This window comes from Linepithema humile, chromosome 3, assembly GCF_040581485.1.
Source record: "Linepithema humile isolate Giens D197 chromosome 3, Lhum_UNIL_v1.0, whole genome shotgun sequence".
NCBI classification, from domain to species: Eukaryota; Metazoa; Arthropoda; class Insecta; order Hymenoptera; family Formicidae; genus Linepithema; species Linepithema humile.
The window spans coordinates 6,704,762-6,726,567 of record NC_090130.1 but is presented as its reverse complement, the minus strand read 5'-3'; the positions used below and the strand labels follow the sequence as shown (position 1 = coordinate 6,726,567).

The window sequence follows — 21,806 nt, the reverse complement described above, 5'->3', positions numbered from 1 at the left end:
GTATAGCCGTAATAAAATGGCCGTTTGAAAGCGACGCGAAAATTCCCCGCGGAATATGGATTTAATATACAGCCCGATGCTCACGGCGAAATCTAATATCCCGCGAAAGAGTCGATAGTTTCATCGGGATGAACCTTGGATTCACGTGGAGCGAACGAAAAAGAACGGCGGGAAAGTAACGGGCGGGCGCGCATAAGGGAGGAGGGTAATTTCTATCGAAATTCCACGGGAGTTTTACGACCGCTCTGCTAACCGTTCGACGCTCGTGAATTTGCGAAATGCCGTGCCTAGTAAAATGCAGCTTCGAATGCCCGTGCGCCGTCGATGTTGGCGGGAACCGGGGTCGTAATATCCGCTGACGAAAGACATCATCGCGCCGCAAAAGATAAATTGAGAGCTACGCCCCGTGAGCGGATCAGCGCTTTCGTGACGATGTCGATCTCCTTGGTGGGATTAAACGTCCGTTTTCACGCGATATCGCAATCGCTATTGTGGTATCGAACGTCACTGCGTAAGTCGCTGGGAACACCTAATGTCAATGTCGTCACCCGAGTCACTGTGAACATAGAATGTTGGTGTCGCGTCGACGGAATCGAAAATGCCACGCTGCCACGAGAACGAATGTGACGTGAAAGAATTTCCGATCGCGATAAGATTGTTGATAAATTTGTTATTGCTTTGTACATGATACAATGTTATTTAAAAAATTGTTGAAAGAATGAAAAGATGATTTATATTTAGTATTTCAACAGATATATGATATTTATATTGCATTGGAGATTTTCTCATTAAAAAATATTTTTTATCAAAAGTAATATATTTTAACAATAATTTAAAACTCAAACAATATCAAAATCAAATCAATATACATTTTATCAATAGCGCGTGTATACTTTTATTTAAACGAAATAATAATGATTAGATTAAGAAAAATTCCAGAGAATTAAAAGAAAACTCCAGGATAAAATAGAAACTCTTTATCGCTTTACTGGACTCAAAGATAAAGAAAAAAATTATTGTAAAGTTTTATACGTTATAAAGCAAAGAATCGAGCTTAAACGTGACTCTAATGTTCCATTAACATTTCAGTTTTAGCGAAGCGCTAAAACGTACAAGATAGACACAATGGACAAGAAAATTGCTGTTAAAACAAAGAAATTAAAGGCCGAGGAATGTTCAAAGGATCGTGTAGCCAGAACCATTCCGACGCTTCTTCGACTTTACTATTCTCCCAGCACGACTTACGATCTCCTCAACTCGAATAAAAACCCAGCAGGAACGCTATTACAAACACGAGTATCCTCTGGAATGGGAGATGGTTCCTTTAGATTCCTAAATAAAAGAACAACATAGAAACTCGCACGGAATGTCGCCGCTAAGTAAAACCTTGAAGAAAACGGTTGCAACGGTCTTATGTATACGCCTGCTGGGCAAAGACGTGGAAGCCACCACTAGCGACAATGAGAACTCGATTATTCCGCGGTTTTCACGCTTCTTTCACGAACCGCTAACTTAGGTGCAAAAGCAAGAAAAGCTGGACGCACAATGCACACCAAGAGACATTGGGTATACTGAAAGTCCCATTCGCCGTAGCGGCAGACAAACACGGGGAAACATGTATACATGATGGCCAGGTTCTCATTCACATAGTTAAATCTCTTACCGTTCGCGTTGGAAAAAAGTTTCAAAAGGCATAATGCGCTAACGTTGCGCGTGATATGCCTTCTAGCATTTTGAGAAACTTGCGCATAAAAGTACAAAGCGTAAACCGCGTAATGGAATCTTAAAGTCTTTATATCGCAAATAAATAGATAAAAATTTATTTATTTAAATATTCAATGAGCAAATTGTCAATATTGCTAACATTAAACTATCTGGATGTAAATCTAAATCAGGTATGATCAACTTCGGCTTCGGAGTCGTAACGCTTTCGCCTCTTTCTTATCTCGCGAAGTGAGATAGAGAAAGAGTAGAAAGAAACAAACACTGAGGCGCGATAAATTCTATAATCTATGAGCAGCAATTGATGGGAGGCGCCTCAGTATCTGTTTCTTTTTACTCCTTCTTCATCTTACTTCGCGAGACAAAAAAAAAAAGGGAGAAGCGTTACAGAGCCAAAGTTCCCTGATCTATAATAAATTATATAATATATTTGTTATTATCATACTTTTAACTTGGAAGTGGCAATTATCTTTAATAATTGTCAAATCAATGCAGGAACGGCTGAAAAATTGCGAATAATTAATATTCAGAATGTGATCAATGCGATCTTGCCTTGCATTTAGAAATTGTCTTGGTTATCAAGATTTATCAAGGTTGTGTTAGAACTGCGTGAGAGAAAGCCATCCTGGCTATATAGAAAGATTATTGAACTGCCTCTAGTAACTGGCGAATGCCGACCGTGGTTAATGAATCCCCCAGAGTTCCTCTCGGAAGATTAACGACGTAAGGAACGCCGGCAGCTGGTGTGCGATGAAAAGGAGCTGGGATCTTTTAATGGTGTATCTGACTTGGATAATGTCTTTCGCATGAGTCTTTCTTTGCAAAACAAAGAGATTTATAAAGACGCGTATGAGCAAGAACTCACTTCCTACGCGATTTCTCGTTTTAACCAGATCTGATTTTTAATGTCCACGTTTCATTTCATGTGATAATATTAATTTTAATTTTATTGTTAGCACGCAAATATTTTTAAGAAATATTTTCTACTTTACACAATTTTTTACAATTATTAGGTATCGCTGTTTTGTAAAGTCTGAATCTTTTTGAAACGTTTGCAAAAATTATTCGTAATCAAACATTAAAATTTGCAATTAAATATTAATATCACAATTGTCGTCAGTAATTAATTACATTTCAAACTGAGTTCCAATGATTTGACATAAGCGCCAGACATAAAAGTAATGGAGTTATAATTAATTAATTAATACGCCAATTGTTCCAAATGGATATATTGGCTAGTGAATAAATAAATAAGCCGAACCTACATTAATGAAATCCATTCAATAAAGGTTAATGGAAGCGCAAGAAATTATGGAGATAGTTTCCAACTCATTCGTCGATATATATCGAGATTATTCATACAGTTAAACCGCATTATCGAACCAAGGGCCTTCGGGTCAGAATAATTACAAGAAGTAATGAAATTCAATTATGTCATAACAACAAACTGCGCAATGAGGCTATGAACAGCGAATATATTATTCCATTAATATAGAAAAGACAGAAATAAATCTCTCATAAATATATATACATTATAATTATTTAATTATGTACACACGCACGATCTAATTACCTATTATTTTATTATTCAACTTTCATATAGTTTCGATCGCGTAAGAAATTGCAGTCGAGAATATAATATCTTAATTTAAAATTAGAAAGCATCTGGAAACTGGCAACCTTATCAGCATCCTTCATAATGTCTTAAGTTGTTAGCAACTCGCACGTAAGTCGATTACGTTTAACGCTATTGACACACTTACGGGAATTGCTCGTCATCGCGGTCGAGTGAGAGCAACGCGACAAAACAGCCTCATGCGTCTCCGCCTAAATGCGCTATACGTTATCGCTGCCCGAAGACACCCGGGTATACAACGGTGTAGAGGTAGCGCGCCGCAGCACGCATATAACAAGCGGAATTTCACGAGCAATAAACAACTGCCACCGTAATCGTGGCAGTAATGTATGCCCGCCCGACGTCGGGATCGTTTTCGGCGCGAGAAGAAGAGTGGCCACGTGTTTCGCGCCACACCGTCTAAAGTCTCCACAAATGTGTATATGAACTCACGCGTTCACGTACGTGCTGTTCGCGCAGGTGTTTCACTTTACAAAACTGCCTTGCTTTCCGTTGCGAGCCGTGTTTTGCGCCGCCGAGGAGAGAAAAGAAACGGCCCGGAGACTCGGCTTTGGCGCGAGAGGTGGCACAGGTGCCTGTGTTCAGACAAGCGGATACGTACCTGTCCAAATGTCTCCATGCGGAGCTCGTATTACGGTAACATATGAGGACGGGAATACTTATTCCCGTGCGCACCGTCTAACTTCGCTCGTTATGAGACTTTTATTTCTGTCCCGCAGAAAGTTGCTCCGGGGAAAAAAGGGACGATATCGCAACACGCCTGTGCTGCCTTCGAAGAGTTCACGAGAGCGTTGTGTTTTTCGCAACGTCGGAGATTCGGAGATTTCATCATTGTGTTGTGTATTTCAATTAATAATTACATGTAATAACTTTTATAATCTCGTAAATAATTTTCAACATCTAATTCTAAAAGTGACAATAAATATCATGGTACAAAAATTAATCTTAGTTTTTGCGTAACTCTCCGTGCAAAAAAATTACAAAATATTTAATATTTTCACATATACGATCGAAAACATTCGAGATAAATTTATTTGGAATTCTCACGAATGGGCGAGCACGTTACATCGAACGCGCGCTCGTGAAAATGCGTGCAGTAGAAAATGTATAAAATAAATTTGTCGAGTATCACGCGCAGAGTCCCGTGCTGCTTTTTCCGTGTCGCGCATAGAACATTAATCACATTATCCGCGTGGAAACTCATGCGATAACGTCGTACAAACAGATCCAAAGCGCCAAATGTGTTAGTTTAATTTCAACTCAAACGGCACTTCAACGATTATTTGTCCCGACGTAACTACTCATTTATAGCTAGCTGTCCACATTGCTAATTGGACCATGCCAATTTGGCAGATCTAAATCCGCTAAAATCCCCAAAAAATGTACCCCAATAATATTGGCGCACCAAACTGAAAATTCCGATCAGTTTTGAATGTGCTACGTTTTGAAACTCACTATGATGGGTAGGTTAATTAACGAGAGATGTGGGTTAAATTATTATTAAAAAACATCGATGCCAATCCAAACGGATGAACTAATTGCATTGGTTAGACTCGTTAAATTCCATTACAGCGTAATAAATGAAGTTGTGTGATATTATATGCATACCATACTAATGAAATTTATTGCTACATGTATGCATAGTAACCAAAGGAATTCAGAAAATAATGTATTTTATGAAGAATTGCTTCACACAAAGTTCGGAAAATTATAAAGCATCAATTGTAAATTATTATATATGTATAAATGTATGCATAAAATATAAATTTATCTTTAAATAAAAGTTACAGTAGTTTTGAATTCTTTATAAATTCTTTTAGGCAAAAAAAAAACAAGAATATATAAAAAAAATTAAAATAAGCAGCTTAAGCAGTAAAAATAAAAACACGAAAGTGTAAAAACATTAAAAGGAAAAAGTAAAAATGTAAAAGAATAACAGTGTGCAAATGTTAATCTTCTTCTCGTGATTGTGACTTTCATAAATTAAAAAACTATTATATATTTATTTCATTAAAATACGAAAAATTTATATTAAATATATTATATTATTATATTAAATTATTTATATTAAATTAATATTAAATGTCAGGTTAATTAACAAATGAGATTAAAATTAACAATTAGTTTCAATAGATTGTTAAAGAATCATATTTATTGATCTACATTATTTTCCGATAATGAGCTTTAAAGTAGATCAAATCATTAATACAATGCATTCATTCTTTCGTGTAGTAAAAATGCATGCGTCGCTCTTGTTATTGACTTTTACTACTTACATGCTAATGCAACATGAAGAAAACGTATAGATCATTACGCTCTATGCACAATACTTGATTAAAAACACGCGTGAATAACATTGCTTATGCTTTTTTAGAAGAATGCATACAAGTAAGCTTGTACGTGCTCTAGAAGCTTAATGTCGCATAAAGTAATGTCACCTTTAAGCTTCGACATGTGTCTACGCATGAGAAATTCTTATAAAAATATTTATGATGCGATTACTTTCGATTATTCAGATTAGATAAAGCACGGATGGCATTAACAATCATACAATAAAAAATATTTATTACAAAAAAAATGTGAACTTGAATTTAGATTATTGATGCACTAAATTTTATTACAATTACTTTATCAACAATGAAGAAATATGTATTCATGTATATTTATTAAAACGCTGTAATGGAATTGTGTCAATATTAAACTTTATACAATTATAGATTAAATATTCAAATTTATTCTGTGAGTATTCCAAAATATTTGAAACACTCGCATTAGTTCAAAAGCACACGCAGAAATGAAATTACAGAATTTAATTTTATTTGTTCAAATACGTAATCAGTACAATGTTTGTAAAATTTATAGAATAGATATGATAAATTGTAATCATTTCACATTCAAGAAATACCGCCCAATGATACATAGTACAGAATCAAAATTTATAATATGAATATAGTTTGTCATATAAAAAAAATGCAATATATAACAGAAAGTTGATACTACATCATTTAATAATGCTCCAATGTAAGGTCAAAGTTTTTTAATTATTCAAACGGCAAACTTTAGAACTTTCGTCTCAAGACATGAACGAATGTAAGTTTTGTGAGCGATGGATACCTCTTGTGAACTCACGCTTAATTCAATTTAATCAAATATAGAGACTTAAAAATCGAATCTTTAATCGAATATTTTATTTTCGGTGCGATTATTTTGCAAAGAATTACACGAGCGTTGAACCAAATGCGTATTATCCCATTAGAATTATTGGTCGATTTTCGTCCTAAATCGGATTATTTAGCGGCAGTTATTAAATTATCGAAGTACATATATATTCCTTGCTGCCATCACAAATATTGCTGTTAAATGCATCATTTTTAAATCCGCAATTTTAAATAGTGTTTTTAATCCGATCATAAATATTTGATCTCTGCTCGTACCTCGCACATATCCATCTAATATATCGTTGAATAATGCAAATGCTTTATATATTTTAGTTTCTCCATAAAACATGATTATTTATCACAATAAATTTTTAAATTTGCATTGCACTAATATCAGTTACATTATTTATTTTTTATATTTTTATATATTATAAGTTTTTCTAAAACAAAACATTTTTTTGAACATTTTCGTGAAAATTTATGTAATAGAATATCAAAAGTTTATGACTTTTTTGCTGAAAAAATATAAATCTATAAAGTAATGCAATTTTGGAATAAAAATTTTATAAACATTAATTTAGCATGTTCCAGATTATAAAAAGAAACTTATTCAAAGAGATCATGTGCGATGAATCGTATCTCGATGAGAGCTTTTCGTGATCTCCTGACAAGGTTTCTCAGCAACCGCCGCGATAGAATAAAGCCACAACAAATAAATCTTTCTCGAGGAACACTTCCGAATTTGAATTTCCACGGTCGGAGGCTTCGGAGTAAAATTATCCACATTTCCAGGAGTGAATTTGCTAACTTCGCTTCGCGACGACACCGAACTTTCGGTAGCTCTGCTATTTTACCGCGAAAAGTTTTGAATGTGACCGAAGAAGGGTATGGTTACCTGAATTTACGTAATTGTGATCTTTAAAGTATTTAAATTGCAAGAACAGTTTAATGCTTGCCGTTTCGTTAACAGATAAAACTGCCGGTAAAAGTTTCGATAGCAGCACGAAGTCCGAATGACGAGTTATCTTCCTTCATCGAATTATTACATTTAAAAAAAAGTTAAGATATTGTATCGTCTAAAATTTAAAATTTTGAAACAATTCTTTTGTTGCTGATAAATTTTCCAACCTAATTCTTGTTGAAATAATTAATTATCTTCAATTGATTATAACTATTGTCTCATCGGAAAATCTGCCTCGGAAAATCCTACGTGAATATACTCCCTTCGTGTCTGTCGTCGTCTACATTATAAATTGCGAAGTTCGTGTTACGACGACCCACGTACGCTCGGAGTACCAGCGCGGGATGGTGGTGTGAAAAATGACTGAACCTCGCATTAATCGCAGCTACTTTAACGTTACGTCTGCTACGTGCACGAAGCTAAAGTTCGCCGCGCACCTGCGGATGAAACGTCGATGCCGATGGATACGTTACACGAGAACTCGGTTTGCGGTCCTATGTACACTTACGGACACGCGTAAACTCTGCCGTCTGTCAAAACTGAGGAGGGTCATTAAAACAAATTACAGGAGACATGAATTAGTGATAGTACACTCGCGTGTAAGAGAAGTTGAACCCTTTGAACCCTTGCAGCATATTCATGTAGCAATTTAATCGAAAAGTTTCTTTACCGCACCGACTTGTTAAAATACTTTTTATCGCATTGATATATCCGTTAAATATTGCAAAATAAAATTGAATCAAGTAGATAAGAAACACGATTTAAAAATATTATTATAATTCTAAATTAAAAATAATTGGTACAAGAAATTTTGGAAATTTTTTTATATGATCTATGCAATATTACACATAGCTACAAAAATTTAAGAAATGCTTATAAGAAGACGAAAAGTGTGTTCCTTGCAAAAACCTGACCTCACATTGTTCGAAGATTTTTTTTTCACACAGACTGAAAGGTGACGGAAGTGTATTCGAGCCAATTCTTTCAGTTCCTCCCCGAAAAAAGAGAATAACAGAAAGATAGTGACGAGGAAGAGGCGGGAGGCAGAATACGTGGAATGAGCTGTAAATCAATCGAACGCCTAACGAGCGTGACCTACTTCGTAGATGGTTTTGAAGTTGGTCTTAAGCCCTTTTCGGGTTCATTGTGTCCTCGAGTGTAGCTAATCTTCTGGACGTCTTATACTGCCCTCCAGGGATATAAACTGAATAAAAACTTTTAGTTCGGAATGTTATTTGCGTTCAGGTGAATATAATCGTTCCGATAAAGTTTATTTCTCTTACAGCGCAACGCCGCGGTCGATAATTTTTTAAAACTTCGATAACGATGTCGAATTGAATTATGAATTGTTAACCCTTATTGTACAGAAGCAATGTCAAGTTCACGCAAAAAATTATTATTACAAAATTATTTTACTATTACGCATGAAAAAAATAATTATTTTTGTTGATTAATTTCTTTCGATTTTCTCAATTTCGTACATAATTATAATTCACATAATCTTGCAATTATATTATCGATAAGCTAAAAGATATTAATTTCACGCCGCGAAATCACGTTCTCATGAGAAATATAATCTGGCGCGTTCGCCACCGTTGTAGTCTTTTAGGCCCCAACGGGAGAGGATCCCATCTGCAATGTAATTTAATATCGCTGCCATGCTGCCATTCCCTCCCCTGCCTTCGATTTCCAGTGATTCCATCATCGAGTATATTTCTATGGAACTGCTTTCTTTGCGGATTTCTTCAACAACAATTCGATTTAAGAATGATCAAACTCGGAAAACGCCAAATAGATATTGATGAAGAACTCATTTTATTTTCGAAGCTGAAAATAACGATCGCGTTCAGTTATGACGCCGGATTATTTCTTGCTCTTATCAATTAATTATATTTTATATTTAATCACGAAATGCTCATCTTTCGTTATTACATTACCACATAATGAGTTTTAAATCTCTTTTATTATCGTTCTCTCTTCCCAGCTGTTTCATTTACATGAAACGTCATCCATAGAATTCATCCAATACTATTTCACATACAAGAACCATTGCCGTTTCTCTGTTTTCCCTCCATTTTCAGGTCGTTTCGCATTTCGCGTTTTGCCCTTGTTGCTTTCTCATTTATTCTGAAAAATGCGATAAAGTAGGATCTGACCTGACATCCGATGGGAAGCAGCGGAACCGAAAAGATAAAGAGCAACGGCTGCCGGCTTGGTCGCGGCAAAGTGTAAAGGTTACGGGAAGATCAACGAGAATCAGCATGTAACGGGAGAAAAAAATACCTCCTGGCAGTCGTAGTACAACGTCGTAAATAACACGCGAAAGTCTTGGCCACGCCAGGCAAAATCCATCCCCGACATCGCTTTTACTTCTCACTCTTGTTTCTCGCGGATTATAACGCTGTTATTTATGAGCCGCGGAGTGCCTTTCAACTAAAGCTTTATATAGTACAACACTGAATTTTCAGCCGCCGAGGAACCGGAATAACGGCGCGAGATTTATTTGCACGTAACGAGGATGTTTCTCTTGCTAAATAAGTCTCAATCGGATTTTTAATTACAAGCAAGTTTTGCACGCAATTTGCTCTGTGTAAAATGTATCTCGCGTTGCAGCCAGTCGCGGAGGGAAAACGATAAAATAACTTACGGCCGTAATTTCTCTTCGTTTCTCATCGGTACTATTCTCAGTGCTATTCTCGGCAATAACCACGTACTTTATCCAACGATTTATTTACCAAGTCTATGTATGAATCTTTGCATTTCTTTTCGTTATTTATATTCTACCAATCAAGTAAGAAAATATTATTAATGATGTTTAAATATTTTTTCCATTCCCTCAATTGAATCAAGTATTCTGGTGAACATCTGGAAACTATATTCGGCAAGCAGTACACACGGCATTTTCTTGTGTGTACGTGGCAAATGCAGTCGCATCAGTTCCGTCACGTCAGAAGAGATTAAGCGGCGAGCGCATCAATGTCCGAAAAGTATCGAAAATTTAAAGAACGCCGGAAGGTAGCTTCTATCGACAGCTTTCTCGGTTCTCAAGTCACGTTTCGAATCGCGGTGATCGTTTCACAGGAACGTGCCTTCGTCGGAACAGAGTTCTATGTCGGTGAATCCGCGCCCGGAAAGCTCCGGGCGAGTGCCAGCGGGTCGCGTTTACAGAGAGCTCCAAGTTTGTTCTTTCTATGCTCTCTCATGGTGGTTTCTACATTGCTACCGAGGCAATGACGAGGCTAGTTTCGATTCCACACCTGGAGGCGTTCGTTTACGCTTAAAAACCTAATTAAAATAACAATCGACCACGAACAATTGCAACCGTGTGTCGCGTACACGTATATCGTACGTGCGTGGATTCTGAGAAGAGAACGGTGTTGTATCGATCGAAAGAAATTGATTAATATTCCTTTTCTTTTGTCTGATGCGTCTGTTAATAGCCATGCGAACAAATTTTGTCATGAATAAATTTATTATAATGCTAATTTATACGCCTTCAATTGGAAAATCGTGATATTGATATAAGTCCTTTCTCATTGTCAGACGTTTTGTATGAAAGAAAAACAATACTTGATCCAAATTAAAGACGCGAACAATAGATGATATCTTCGCCCTAGTCTAGCTGTTATTGCAATAATTTTTCAATATTCACAGCAATACCAAATGACTCTCATAAATATTTCTGCACTCGAGAATACAATCAAGACGGCGATATCTAAAAACGCTCAAGAAAGAATCCCGAAAGAATAAATGGAAGCTCCAGGCCGATCGACCACCGCAACGCAGATTCAAACGGCAGCGCGGCAATTATATTGGTAACGCGACAGGATGAAATTGCACGACAAACAAATTGTCGGCGATGAAATCGCTACGAATAATTCTGGAGCGCAACGTTTCACTCCGAGCACATCACGGCGAATTGCGGAAGCGTCGGAATACGCGTCGCGGAAAATTAAATGTCAAATTAATGCGGACGATAAATTCGCCGGGCGAACGAGCGACGCGGACGTACGGCAAGGGCAGCAAATTTACGGCGCATTATCTGGAATTTAATTCGACGACATATAAACGCGTGAAGCACGACTGATAAGACGCCCGGTCGAGAAGCGGCGAGGCTCCCGAAAGCGGAGGAACACCGTGAAGATAACAAAATCGACCGCGTCTACTTTACGAGTGCTAAATCCTGACTCGACTAAAGCCGCTCGTATTCACCTGCCGGTAAATTCGCTGACGCTTCGTCAAGCATATTTCGCGCCACTTTCATTTCTCTCTCATCGTAGGAAAGTTCGAGTATCAATTAGAATATCAATTTTACCACCCAACACACTTGTATTCAACTTCACATCATTATCAGCGCATATATTAAAGTCTCGCTGTATTTTAAACGGTATCTTCTATCTTCAGTAGAGCGAAGCGGCAATTGAAAACGCGATAAAAACCAAGCTGATCTCGACACCGATGACGCTTTCTCGAAGATACCTTTCTTACTCGAGACATCTTTATATATTTTTTCGATAGTCGAAGAAGTAAAGGAATAAGTAAAGGAATAAGTTTAATGAGATAAGTATATATATATATATATATATATATATATATATATATATGTATTTTGAAATTGTTATCATTTGAGTTTATGTGAATATACAAATATACATGTGTATATAACAAACTGTCATAAAAAAATGATCAAATAGTAACAAAGTAAGTATCGAATAAAGAAAGATATTTTTAAGTTTCTATCCTAATAACAAAACAAACTTTTTTTTAAATAAATCTTTAATACTCTAAAGACAAGAAAGCTGTATGGGTTTCAAAAGCGATTTATAAGTTATTACAAATGAAATTTCCGATTATGCAAATCGGTAGAACGGAATACTAAAGCCCGGCGTTTTCAAATTAAACTTTCGTGTCAGGATAACGAAGCAGCTAAACTCGAAATTAGAGTTTCTCATTTTCTAAATGCCAGGCGTGCAAATTATTAGGAGTTTGTAATAAAGCAATAATTGGTACCTAATTTGTTATTCAGAAGCACGTAAATTCGCTTATTATTACGTTAGTTTCAGATTCGTCGCGCGATATATTCCGCCCGCGTAGCGCAATAAAGTAAGATTATATATTTCAGAACGCATCTCTCTTTCTCTCTTTCTCTCTCGCGCGCGCTGCATATAAAGCAAGATGTTATCATGCGACCGATATACCGCAAAGATGCGTTTAAAATTTTGGTGGAATTTTGAAACAAAAAACAATTTATATATTTTGCTCGTACTATCTATTTCGAACAATCTATAACACATTCAACAAACATGCACGAATATTACTGCAGAATGCAAATTTACGCGTCTTCAAATAAAGGACGAATTGACAACTTATATAGCCGAGATGTCAAACTTTCGAGAATTTTGTAGAAGCTCCTCGAGAACTTGCAGAACTTCGCTGAAACATACATACGAAGGTACGGCAAACTGTACGCGCAAATCTTTGAATCGAGTGCATTTCACATCGAAGAATCACGATAATATTCAGCGCGAGCAACGCAAATGCAATCTAATTAATGCGGCACAGAATGCAAATTCGGGTACATTATATTGCGATTATCATTATTGCGATGCAGCGAATACAGCGGATTTTAATTCCGCAAGCAGGCACTCGGCGAATCGCTTTGTCGTGCGTACTTCCCTAGGACACGGTTGACTGAATTTAAAGCGGCATTTCACCTCCGATGGTGTATCGATCGATCTGGAAAAGATTCGCTGAGAAATCGCACCGATCAAATGGCGGAACTATTCGCACGTTGCCGGAAACTCCTTAAGAAGGTTTGATATTATGAGAGGTAAAGAGATGGAGGGGGAGGGGCAGCCATGGACGACTAAACACAGACACATCTGACAAAGAGAAGCAGGAAAATGTCGAAAGAACAGATGTATTGGGAGTAACGAACGAGAAGCTAAGACTGCACTAGACAACTTTAGCTGTAGCTACAGTCAATGTGGTCGTTGCATCCAGTCGGCAACTAGCATTGTTGGTGGTGCATGTGGGTCAACCCACGCTGTACTTCCGGTGACGACACGCCAACGTAACGACGAATGGAACGACAGACAGACACAGAGAGAAAGAGAGAGAGAGAGAGAGAGAGAGAGAGAGAGAAACAGTTGTAAAAGCAAGACGCCATAATGCGAATGGAAGGAAGACGCCGAGATTCGAAACTACAAGCGGACTTGTGTCAACACCTTCTGAGCTGGGAGGGTTTAAAAGACGCGACCCATCGCCTTTAACGTTTCGCCAGGAGCTAAATGACCAATTTGAGGGTTCTCTTTAAGGATAACGTCTTAACCCTTGTAATTGCGTAACTGCATGCAATTTGAACTGCTATTTCCTTGCTAGGAGTTTCGACACGATGCGTCGTGTAATGAAAGGGACTACGTAATCTTTAATTAAAGCAGACCGCAAATGAAAACAACACTTAATATTGTCTCGTAAGTTACGCGATGATTAAAAGCGAAAAGAATATTATATGCGAATAAGTGTCAATAATATTTCAAAAATCTTTGAATTCAAAATCTACCAAGTTTTTCTGACAAAACGTTGGCTAATTACTACAATATTGTAAAAAACATCGAAAACAAAGAGATTTATATTAATTCGTGCAAAAATATATAACATTTTTTAAATCATCTGATATTTAAAATATTTCTATTATGCTTCTTTATAATTGTTGATGGAAACTAGTTCTGCCGATAAAATTTGTCTCAGTGCAATCAGTACAAAATTCTGAGCTATATTAGCTTTTCGCCGAAATGCAGATGTTGTAGTGCGCATTGATTTTACGAGAGCACAAGGTTTTGATACGTACATCTCGTGTCCCGGGAGAGTACAAGTTTGTATCGCTAATAGCAAGCGATTGATAATTTGGCCCATTGGCGCCATTTGGGAATAGCAAATGCGAATGACACGATACGACTGTGTCAACAGCATTGTTAAAGAACGAGATGTGTCAGTGAACTCGCCGTCTCGAATTTCTAATATATTCGTTTACAATGTAAAGAGCGCGTTCCGCCTTATCGCGCTACACGATTTCAAATTGTGCACTCTCAGCTGTGTCAAAATGTTTACGCAAACTTGCATATCATCGTTAGTACAGGTTGCATTAATTCGATAACGTGCTAGTTTGCGAGTATTACAACGCTCCTAAATGAAGCACCTATCGATAAAATATTAATCTGCAAAATGCGTTTTGCTCGATGAATTCATTCTCACATCGTGAGTAAGCATATTATACTACACATTAAATATTACATTTTTCAAATAAATCCATTTTCCTTGTGTAAATAAGTTATTTCTTATGCGAAAGATATTTCAATTAAATTTCAATTAAATATCAATTAATTGATATTTCATTCGCAAACGTAACATAAATATCAACCAGACGAGTCTTGGTAATTAAAGGCGCAAAAATTTCATTAAAAATACGACAATCCGTTAAACTGAGGTAAAAATAAAGAGAATTATGATTTCTTGCGCTATCATTAAGCACAGTCGGTTTAATTTATATTCGAAATTCCGCTGCTTCGTGTTACCGGTCGAAAATGTGATACTTCATTAAAGATGCAGGAATTGTAATTTGCATCTGGTAGTTGGTACTTTTAAGTAGGTTAATTTCCTGACAGTTTCGCGTACTGCGAGCTCGCTTCTTCCCATCAACCCTGTGCATTAGGGCCTTTGTCTTAAACTTTTTATCTTCGTTCCTTAATGACGTTAAGAATGCATTTTGAAGGAAACTTTAAACTTTTATTGAAATTCGACTTTGTTAATGAGGCTTTAATTTCAAACGTAACACGTAAAATATTACGAGACCACGGTAGAAATGAGATAAATTACGCAGCAGAACTGACGCATATTTAAAGCTTTAAAAGTATGAATCTGGACGAAAGTTGATGCTAGTGGAATTTTAAATAAGCTTCAAATAACATGTAGCTAAATTAAATATGCAATAAAAAGAGCAAACAGACCATCATCGCACAATATGTTGATATACGAGAAATCTATTGTTCGACATATAAAATGTAAAAAGCAAAAACCGCCGTAAAAAAGTGTAAGAAATCAATTTTTACTACGCGAGAACATTAAAAGCTATTGCCGTTAAAGTTTGTTTCAATCTTCATCACTACAAAAGTAGTATTTTACAATGTAGAGTTAGATTTAATAACACAGTTTAAAGGTTTTAGGCGAAAAAAGTACGTCGAAAAATACTTTCCCGCAGGTCTTAAAAACTCCTCGATGCACGTAATTCGTTTGAGACTCAAAACCACTTTAATTCCCTCGTTAAAGTCTTAGGCGGCTGAAGAAAAGCCTTTATAAATTACGGCCTCATTATATTCAAAATTAAAAATTGTGCGTACGCTTACCGCTTGGCGAAGTTTGCAGGAAAGATCTGCGCCGTTCCCACGAGTCTGTTCGTCACCACCTGTTAGAAAAAACGAGGACATAAGTTAACGGGAGAGATAAAAACAGTAAAGTGGCATAAAAAAGATCAACTGTAAGACTGGTTTATCCGACGACTTCATTTACTACACGAGACTGTAATATCTGGATATATTATGGATATCTCGCATAAGAAGCTAGCTGCAAATTATCGAATCTCAAATTTTCATCGGTTTCCAGTGAAAAAAAAGCAATTTTAACTTAAACATTGTTTATATTTTAAGCGGAAATATTTATAGAAGTTTAATATAATATAATATAATAACAGATATATCAAAAATCAAAATTTTTAATTTACACTGAAAAAAATATTCTATTTGATTCAACAAACCGTCTGTTTCGTCCAAAATCGAACAGACGGTTTGTAGAATCAAACAGAACATTTTCTTCTCAGTGTAGAAATGTAGTGTAGAATTTAATAAATTTGCAAATGAACATACAAATATGAAAAGAATAGAGGAAATTTTTTTAAATTATGGTAAAAATACTCATTTTTTTTAAATTTATATAATAGCGACGCGTCAAAACAGTGACGATAAAACGCATGTGTACGTGCAATAAATTTCATCTAAACAAAAAAATCAAAAAGTATTCGGTGCAAAATCGCTTTGACATCTCGATATCTTTTCACAGCGCAGAACGTAGAGATTGGCACGTAGTTACGTCACAGCTAACGCGCTCGCGGCAATTTCTCGCATGCAGCAAAAAATTAACCCCCGCTGCGCGTGTCGAATTACAGGACCGACAAAAAGAAAATAACATGAATAAATAAATCGGACGAGAGACAGAAATGTGGAGAAAAAACTTACAACGAGTTTCCCGGAACGATCCGATTACATCCACGAGCGACGGCGTGATGCGTGAACGCAACGTTTGCATGCGTAATACCCGTTGCATACGACTTAATTACACGGAGTGCTATAAACCTGCGTTGAATCATTGTCACAATCTTCTCGATTTGCGCCGACCGGCGCCGCGAGCAATGGATTACCGGCCGTTTCTATCGCATGATTTACGCCCGAATGTACTTTGCATTCCATTTACGAGGAAAGGGTGCGTGCGGCTTGCACAGGGAGGGAGGAGGAGTAATCCCCGGGTCCGCGGCCTCACGGTAAGCCCCATACATTACGCCTTATTTACACGCGTGTGACAAGTTTCTCGCCCCACGTTCCGTGTTTCGATGCATTAGCCTGCATGTGCGTTGAATTCGTCAGCATGGTTTGCGCTCTATTGCGTTGTGTTACAATTAATATGCATAACTATGACCGCGTTCCAACGCTCGATAACGCGCGCCCAGTTGCGCGTAACCGGAGCATTCTCCCACGCGCGACAAAAGCTCGTAAAGCTTTCTTAGATATTTCTTTCGGTCCTCGATAGTGCCGTATCTCGTTAATTTATACGGATTATATATTACGACTTTTCACTCGCGATAAATAAGAAGAGATGAATGAACGGTGCACATGGAGGAGTAATAATTTATAATTCTTTTTTTATAGCGTGTATCTTGATTTCTTTGTTACAACGCATATTAACTTGGACGATAAATGCGTGAGAGCTAAAAAGTAACTGGCAGCTAATTATCTTAATTGATGGTAGAGAGATATGCGTAGCCCACATATGTATTTAATGTGACTACAAAATGTATCCAGGATTATAAAACTCGGATACAAACTAATTGCTTAGTTAACATAGTTGCAGCAGCATATTTTTGCAGAGCAAGGATTAAACCAAAGTTGCAACGTACTATTAATTTCTTTAACTTTAACACCATAATATTGCGCTGCAACGGCGCAGCACGTTTGTAACGTTACATGACTAAATAATGCGCAGCAATGCGCCATAAAATGATGCAGCAGAGACTAAATAATACTACAAAGGCTTTTTTGTTTAAAACAGTCTTAATTCTCATTATATGGCGCATTCAAATTATTAGTGCCATTATTTGAATGTTTACCGACGTCATTAGCGTGTCAAATTGACTCATATTAAAATAGATTCAAAAAAGAACAAAAAATCAAGGAAAATATTTCTGAAAGATTCTTACATTTTTTCCGTAAAGTAATAACATTCTTAAATGTTAAACGTTTTTATATAAAGATGTAACACTAGTATTCGATGCGCCCTTTCAATCAAGCGTGCATTACTTCTTGTCTCATGTATTCCGATGAATTTTGATGTAAAATTCAGTTAGAGATAGATATTTCGCACCACTAGACGGATCCTTAGAGTAACCTAGTAATTAGAAGTTTCTAACCATCTGGATGATCTTCCTGTAACGGATCACGGTCTGACGCCTACCGCGTACTGAACTTGAAGGGTGGATCAAATTCGCACACGTACGCAGGCACGTACGAGAATTGTTCGTTCGTGTGATCACGTTTCTATACATACACAGAAAATGGAATTTGTACACCTGAATCCGTAGCTCCCAGTATTAAATGGATGAGAGCCACGTACGCGAACGTTCAGTACGCACGTAGTAACCAAATCCTGACAATTAAACGTCTACAGAGTTCGATCAAAAAGTCGAAGGCAATTACAGTGAAAAAAATTGAATTCCTGGCATTAAGTTCTCGTTTGTGAATTTAAAAAGTGTCAGGAGAAATACGTAGAAAATAGTGTAATTTTCTCAGTGAAAAATTAATCGTTAATTCTTCTTTCTTTTACATTATTGATTTTTCAAAAGTAAAATATCAAGCTTTATAACATCGTATGCGCTATACGCAATGTAAAACTCGACAATATATCTGCTATTTTTTATAAAAATATTATTTCTAGCCGAGTACATTTTACATTTTATAACTAAATAAAATATTCTTCAAAATTAATGAAATAAAGACAACATGTTATTGAAGACTAAGCATGTATTAAATAAGTTGATACATAAAAAAAAAATGTTTTCTAAATCAAAGAAAGTAAAAACTTTATCTCCAAAAACAACACGTCTGTGATTGGACAATCTAAAATAACATCCATAGGTATATAAAATAACATCTCTATAATATCAAACAAGGTTAGATGTTCTTGAGGTTTGAGTATTTAATGAAATCCTTCAAGCTGGTTTGTTAAAATAGCCAGAATAAAATAAAAGAATTGGACTGAAAAAAGAAAAGCTGAAACTTCTCTTCCGCGAAGGAAACTTTGTAAATTAGGAAAACCAACTTTGTCAAATCAATAGTTTTGCAATATCAGTTATATAATTATACCACAAATATCAGAGATATTTATGTGGATAAATAATCCTTCAAATCAACAAATCTGCAAGAGCTTATTGTTATACAATGATTATTCAGTGTGAAACAAAAGATTTCTACAATGGCAGAGGATTTTAGGTCTAAATCCATATATCTGCATGTATCCATATATTTATCTCATTTGCATATGCAATACATTTGTAAATTCATATATTAATTATCTCAATATTAATAGTATAGCCATTGCATGTATGCGTGTATCTCACAGGCAATAGCTAATTCGCAACGATCGAAGTCACATTGCGGTGGGAATGGTAGCACGACGATATCGTCGATAGATAAATCGTACGATAGATAACATTGATCTAACTATAAATTATACATTGTATATGTATGTGTAATTTTCATGCTAACCAGTTAATCGCACCACAAGCGTGATCGTGTTGCGTCAAATCGCGCGTTCTATAATTACCGCATCAAATATTCCGTCAACATATCACTAAATCATAGCATCCCGATAGCGTAAATCATAAAATATTCATTATATATCATCATGTTAATTCGCGAACTTATATATTTATTCGGTGTAAAATATTTAAAGTATGATTGTTTTTCCTAATTTAACAATATAAATTATATATGAGTGATATATTATATATATGAGTAATTGTAGGATTACTTTTGCATTCAATAACATTAATAAATTAGATTCCTAATATTAAAGTAATAAAATTACAAATAAACACACGTATTCATACGTGTTCCAATATTAACAACGTATTTGTTAAACTGGAATCCTAGGTAAAACATTCTTTACAACGAGAACGTGATCACTAAGTTCTCGACATCTCGGACGAACAAGAACTAGCAACCGGCGACACGCTGTTGATTCGCAAACCGCGTACAAAGTTTCACTTAACATATCAACGCGTTATGCGCTACACAGTGCAAAACATAGTCCAACAATGTATTTTGTAGAAATGCATTAGTATTCACATACAGTAAAACTGTTATATTTCGACGAAATTAATCATCGTTTTAGGTACAATGAAAATCAGCTTCCAAAGTTTTTTATTTATTGTTACCCTTTTTATTTATCAGATTATTTAATAATTTAACTCAACATTATTTTAGATAAATAATTTTTCAATTTTTACTTGGTAATTCGTTGTTGTTTAAAAATATGCTCAAATAATGTTACGTTTAAAGTGTAACAATAATATATTATTGCAAATAAAATCTGTATAAAATTATAAATCATAATTTAAACTTAAAAACACATAAGTTTTATTAACATTTATTTACACCATATTGTAACAAACATGTACAAAATTGGAAACAGATTTATATCGCAATATATATATAGCCCAGATTTAATATTAAAATACCGTATCTGCTCCACATCAAAATAATCCGCTCGTAACAATCCACCTGCTAATGCGACGAAAATTATAGCGCTCACGTGCCGTAAAGAGAGAAAGCTACGGCGGCAGATTTTGCTCGTTGATAGCGACGACGCTATCCGGAAATTGCAGGTAAAGACGAGCAGGACGAGCGCACGTGACACCCTCTCGAGATGCTCTCGAGTGTTGGAGACAGCTGCAAGTGGTCACGGTATTCCCCAGTACTTTGTTTGCCCGATGTTATCAACAGAAGTGTCGTCGTTTTATCGTAACGCTTCACAAGACATTGTTTTTGAAGCATGCTCGTTTAGTTGGTCTCTTGCATACATCTGAGAATAAGATACTTTCATCGCGAAACGTCTTCTACTTGTGTCTTCTACTCGCGTCAACGCTCCCCGTAAAGAGAATATCATCCATTGGCAGAGGTTTCAGGCTCAACGCATATCTCTTCGCGTATCAGCCTTTTAAAAATACTGTTTATAACATTTGTATTGCTAATATACTATATTTCGTCAGAAATAGATCTTCTAAGAATCTTACTTGGACATTTTAATATGTTCGACACTTGAAAATTGAAAGTTTTTTTCTGTAAAATAGTTGATGTATATCACTGTCGAACATCAAGCTGACTTTATCGTCGACTTCATCGTAGACTCTATTACGTTCGAAATTTTAATACTTTGAAACTTTTGCGGCTTTAATGAGCACCCTCCCTGCAATCTGGCATAAGGGCCCATCAACGAGGCTGACGTAATGTAGCTCGCAGCTGTAGTTACGCTAAACTTCCCAGGTGATATCCACCGTTATTATCAACCGTCCCAGCGGCGGGGCTGATGTACAATAGAACGTGTTACTTTAGAGCACCCTGGACCTAGCCGCTTCTTAATAGAGCTTAACTATTTTAATGAGGGACCATGCCAGAGATGGTTTCGGAGGTAGAATATCCACATTTTCGGCGACCCCGCCGCCCGCCCGCATCGTCATTCCTTTACGAGAATACTCAATTTGAGGAGGCAGTTCCGCGTGACTGCGTAGAGTCAAATTAAGACGGCATGCGAGATGGATAATACCTAATGGCAGCTTTAAGATCCTTTACAAGATATAGTATCGCCTTGAGATAGAGTATTACCTTACTGTATCACAAGTAACTATAATATGTAATAAGAAACTAGCAAAGAAGATCTTGTGTAATGTATAAGCATCAATTATCAATTTGGTTATGAAATACAATTTATAGTAATTAATACGCCGTAC

The 21,806-nt window shown here is 36.2% G+C and overlaps 1 protein-coding gene across 7 annotated transcripts in view; it reads right to left on the bottom strand.

Annotated features, from left to right (window-relative positions):
* The window catches only part of LOC105676519 (TWiK family of potassium channels protein 7), a 246,918-nt gene that overhangs the window by 106,906 nt on the left and 118,206 nt on the right, over positions 1 to 21,806 (bottom strand). For all 7 annotated transcript variants that reach the window (XM_012374493.2, XM_067351932.1, XM_067351936.1 and 4 more), the window contains one exon: positions 15,880 to 15,938. The gene's annotated coding sequence lies outside the window, so the exon portion shown is untranslated. The remainder of the gene's footprint in view (positions 1 to 15,879; positions 15,939 to 21,806) is intronic.